Genomic DNA, 6,000 nt, shown 5'->3' on the forward strand with positions numbered 1-6,000 from the left:
TACTCTGACTTTGTGTATGGAAAATGACACAACCACTTTAGAAAAACAGCTCAACAACTTGTTTTGTTTTGTTTGCTAAACATATGTCAGTCATATGGTATAGCCAGTCTACTCCTAGATATTTACCCAAAGGAATAAAAAGGAAATATATGTCCATATATCATTTATCATTGTAAGAGATACTTGTAATAGTCAAAACCGACCTAAATACCTATGAATAGGTGAATACATAACACATTATAATGTACCCAACAAATTGAATATTAGTAACAAAAATGGGGGAACTGCTGATAAAATCAACACCATGGATGAACCTAAAAATGTTTCTGAATAAGCAAAGCCAAGACCTTCCCCTCCCCAAAAAAGAGTATGTATTAGATGATTCCATTTATATAAAACTCAACAAAAGGCAAACTAATTTGTATTGATAAAAAGCAAGCAATGATTGTTTGGGGATGGAAGGATAAGGTAGAATGGATGAAAGGCAGGTGTTACAAAGAAGCTTGAGGAAATGTTGGGGGATGACGGCATGTTCACTATTTTGATTGTGGTGAGTATTTCACAGTGTCAAAATTATTAAATTTTATCCTTTAAATCTTCGCGATTGCAAAAGGTTTTACAGAACAGGTGTTATTTTAAAGCATCCTTTATAAGAGTGTGTTTTCATTCTATGTTGTCACGTGCCCCACATTGGACTCCTTGAACCACAACTCTCTCAATGCCTCTCCTTTACTGCCTTATTCCAACTCTCAGCCACCACAGGCTGCTCTAGTCAAGCTCTCTCCTTCATCTTTCTCAGGCATGGGTCAGACATCAATTCCCCAAATCTCCAGCTGCCGGAAACAAATATTTAAGCTTTTCAAGTGGCACTGCACTCATAGACTTTAAGCAAATGGCACACATTCTTCACCTTGTTGAACATACGAATTTAGGTCTTTCTAATTATACCTTTTATGTTAGATATAAGTGAGTTCTCGAACTGGTTCCTAACCACCTACCTAGTTGGAAATGCAACACTTATTATTCTTTTGTCTCAGACAAAGCTACTTGGAAATGCTACTTGGAAATGCAATACCTATTATTTTTATGTCTCAGATAAAAGTGAGTTAGGAAACTTCCCTTTAACAATCTGTTACAGATATACTGACTCAAGAAATATTTATTCAATATCTACAGTATTTAAGGTACTGTACCTGGTTCTGTAGAACATAAAGAGGTAAACATATTATATCCTCAAATACCTTTAATATAATCTAATATGAAAAACTAGATATGTGGTATAATTCAGAGAGTGGCATGCTACAAAAAAAGATACAAATGAAGTGCAATGGGAAATTATAGACACAAAGGTGTCCTTTATTCTGGATTTTCAGGATTTGGGCCAGTGGACAGAATAAGAAAGAACATTCCTGGGGAAAGCTTATGTGAGTAAAAGATGAGTAGAATATGAAATATGATAACTTTATAAGTAAAATAATTCTTTACCACTGGTTATTTCCAATTAGAATAATAATTCAATTTTACAACTTCAGACCTCATGACTTTGGTGTTATCCAACTATCTATTAGTGTGTTTCTGAATACATTTAAATGAACCAATTGAAATATTTATGTGCATATTAAATTCTAAAAATATAATAAATCACAGAGTTTCATTTACAGTTTATTAGTGAGTAGATTACCTCCTCTGCTTCCTGGCTGCTTTCATATTGATCTGAGATTTAATAGCCAGAGAGAAATGATACTTACACATTGAAATTGCCCATAACAATGAGTTTTTCTTTTTGTATTCTATGAACAGCATAACAATGTCTTATGATTATTAAAATAATATGCCATGTCATGAAAAGCACACAATTTAGAGATGACAAAACCAAAAAGAAAAAAAATTACATAATGAATGTTATGTAATAAAATTTTCTTAATACTTGATCTAACTCTATGAGGATGTTTATGAAATGACAATATGTAAATCACACTTGAGATGCCAGGTACTTTAAGGGTAAGATTTTTCTGGTAACAATGGTTAGGTCTAGGAGGCTGTCAATCAGGAACATGCTGCACAGTAACTGATCTCTGAAGGCTCACACTTTAATGACACAACCAATAGAGTATGTATTGGATATAAGGAAAAGGAAGAAACTATAAAATTGTGTGTGTATGTGTATGTTTGTGTGTATTCATCTGTATCTGTGTACACACATTCTCTTATTCCCAAACAGGAAGCAATGGTCATTGTCCTGGCTCCTTGTTACTTCTTTGCACCACTCAAAAGTGCCTTCCCTTGGAATGCAGGCCACATTGTTATTTAAACTGGACTTCGCTTTCACTATCATTATCTGGCATCTTTTAACATTTTCTTCTTCTTTATCTCACTCAGTCCTTTTATTTCAAAGAAGTTCACAGAGAAGCGGTAAAATCAAACATTTAGATTTGGTGGCAGCAAAGAGGTGAGTATGATTAGCATTTTGACCTATGTAAATGACATGTTTGTTATAGCCTATCTAGGAAATTTGCCTCTCATAATAATTATTTAAAATATATCACTAGGATTGCCATGGCTAAATTAGGCATTGTAACTTCAATTATATTTTAATTACATAACAAAATGATAAACGAATTTTAAAAACTATTGACATATAAAGTATTATACAAAATCAACATTTTGTTTTAAATTATTTAGTAAAATTTTATCATATAGTCAATTAGTTGGCACGACAATAATTTTTAAATATCTGATATTTTTCAAAGAAGACTACAATATTCACAGTTCTTTGTGGTTTAAAAACACTTTTATCTGTTTTTCCAGTCGAAATTATTATAGTTTAGGGCCGGGCATGGTGGCTCATACCTGTAATCACAGCACTTTGGGAGACTGAGGCAGGTGGATCACTTGAGGCCAGGAGTTCGAGACCAGCCTGGCCAACATAATGAAACCCTGTTTCTACAAAAAATACAAAAATTAGCTGGGTGTGGTGGTGTGCACCTGCAGTCCCAGCTACTTGGGAAGCTGAGGCAGGGAATTGTTTGAACACAGGAGATGGAAGTTGCAGTGAGCTGAGATCATGCCACTGCACAAAACAAAACAAAGAAACAAACAAACAAACAAAAACAAGAAAAAATAATAATTTTAGTTTAGGATAAAGTAGGAAATGGATTTTTTTTATATTTGAAAAAGGGTGCCAACAAGCTCAGAGAAATTAAGAGACTTATTCAATGGTCTTCTGACTCCATGCCTTTTATTTTTTTTACAATACTTTAAACATGATGATTGATATGGTTTGGATTTGTGCCCCCAACCAAATTTCATGTTGAATTGTAATTCCCAATATTACAGGAGGGGCTGGTGGGAGGTGACTGGATCATGGGGGTGGATTTCCCCCTTGCTGTTCTCATGAAAGTGAGTGAGTTCTCACGATAGTGAGAGAGTTCTCATGAGATCTAATTGTTTAAAAATGTGTAGCACCTCCCTGCTTTGCTCTTTTTCCTGCTCCAGCCATGTAGGGCATGCCTCCTTCCTCTTTGCCTTCTGCCATGATTGTAAGTTTCCTGAGGTCTCCCTAGACATGCTTCCTATAGAGGCTGAATAACCATGAACAAATTAAACCTCTTTTCTTTATAAATTACCCAGTCTCAGGTATTTCTTTATACAGTACAATAACTGACTAATACAATGATATTTAGAAATAAGAGACATGGATATTTCGAATAGGTTGCCACGTAGTAAAACAAATTGAAAAACAAACTAAAAATATGCATTTGTCTAAACAACTATAAAAGGTATAAAGTCAGCAAGAAAAGTACATTTGTAAAGGATATTAATCACTAATATGAGATTAAAATGCACGATGATAAAATGACCTCACAAAACTACAGATGAAGCAGATCTAGGAAGGTTACCATTGGCCATAAGTATGTAAAATACTCACTAATCTAACTTTCTGCTGGGTATAGAGGGATTTATTTAATAAGTGCAAACATTGTGTACTTTCCTTAAGAAGTCTAAATGCTGAACAAAGTCTAATAAATTAAAATGAGCAGTATGAAGTTAATTAAAAGCTAAATCCTGGGATGCATGTGGTGGCTCACACTTATAATCTGAGCACTTTGAGAGGCTGAGGCAGGAGGGTCACTTAAGACCAGGAGTTCCAGACCAACCTGGACAACACATCAAGACTCTGTCTCTACAAGAAATTTTTAAAAAGAAAAAAAATTAGCCAGGTTTAGTGGCACAGGTCTGTCATCCCAGCTATTTAGGAGCCTGAGGTGGGAAGACTGCTTGAGCCTAGGGGGTTGAGGCTTAAGTGAACTATGATTACAACACTGCACTCCAGCCTGGGTAAGAGAGTGAGTCTCTGTCTCAAAAAAGAAAAAAAAAGAGGTAAACTGTGAAGCTCAGAAATTGTAGCATAGAGAGAGATAAAAGTATGCTAGTATCTAGAAGTTAGAGGTTGACTTAGATCTTAAAGATCAGTCATAGCAGGATTAGAAAAGAAATGAAAAGAAAGATGAGGTAATTCATAAAGAAAGACAAAAATGAGCAACTGTGCAACACAGTGAAGAGATTGATATAAATATAGAAAATTTACGTAGAGAGGAGATAGCTATTAAGACCAAGTGGGTGATGGGCTTAGACCAGTATGATAGATGTGGATTTTGTGAGAAGTCTTTGCATTCTGACTGTGAATGCAGGTTTCGAATAGATACAGAAAATTTGTGAAGAGGTAAAAAGAAATCTTATACATCTACCTCGGCACTAATCAGGAACATGATCCTTTTATTTACCTGTTGCTGGATATATATATATTTTTTCCATTGGGCTTACAAATTTCCATTTCTGCTATGGGCAGGGGAAGTTTGTAAAATTAAAGTTAAAAGAAATTCAGTTTGTTTTAATTTTAAAATGGTCTCCTTTGGGGAAAATGCTCAGTCTTCTAATAAGCCCCCTGCTCCTCATTATTGTTGATATGTAGAAGATTCTTATATGTCCTCATCATAATGGGACAATGGACCTATGCTCTGATTTGTATCCTTGTGCTGTCCTCTGGCTCATGAATTAATACTCCTTAGCAGTAAGTGTCTTCCTGCCATCTAGGCTGCAAGAAATGGCCACAATCAGAGACTTCAGGGCCCTCCTAGTGGGTCCATCTCCACCATGACTCTTGCAGATCCTGTTGAATCCTGAGTACTCAAACATGTCCTTCATTCAGTATTTGTCCTAGGCTCTTTGTGATGGTTAATATTGAGTGTCAACTTTGTTGGATTGAAGGATGCAAAGTCTTGTTCCTGGGTGTGTCTGTGAGGGTGTTGCCAAAGGAGATTAACATTTGAGTCAGTGGACTGGGAGAGGCAGACGCATGGTCAATCTGGGTGGGTGCCATCTAATCAGCTGCCTGTGTGGTTAGAATAATGCAGGCAAGACAAGATGGAGAGCAGACTTGCTGAGTCTTCCGGCCTTCATCTTTCTCTTGTGTTGCATGCTTCCTGCATGATACGGTTTGGCTGTGTCCTCACCCAAATCTCATCTTGAATTGTAGCTCCCATAATTCCCTCATGTTGTAGGAGGGGCCCAGTGGGAGATAATTGAATTATCGGTCAGTTTCCTCTATACTGTTCTCGTGGTAGTGAATAAGTCTCACGAGATCTAATGGTTTTATAAGGGGAAACCCTTTCGCTTTGCTCTCACTCTTCTCTTGTCTGCCACCATTTGAGACTTGCTTTTCACCTTCCACCATGATTGTGAGGTCTCCCCAGCAATGTGGAACTGTAAGTCCATTAAACCTCTGTCTTCTTGTAAATTGCCCAGTCTAGGGTATGTCTTTATCAGCACTGTGAAAATGGACTAGAACATCAGACTCCAAGTTCTTCAGCTTTTGGACTCTTGGACTTACACCAGTGGTTTGCCAGGGGCTCTCAGGCCATTGACCACAGGCTGAAGGCTGCATTGCTGGCTTCCCTACGTTTGAGGTTTTGGGACTCGGACTGATCCACCACTGACTTC

The sequence above is a fragment of the Pongo pygmaeus genome, chromosome 22, assembly GCF_028885625.2.
Source record: "Pongo pygmaeus isolate AG05252 chromosome 22, NHGRI_mPonPyg2-v2.0_pri, whole genome shotgun sequence".
Taxonomy (NCBI): Eukaryota; Metazoa; Chordata; class Mammalia; order Primates; family Hominidae; genus Pongo; species Pongo pygmaeus.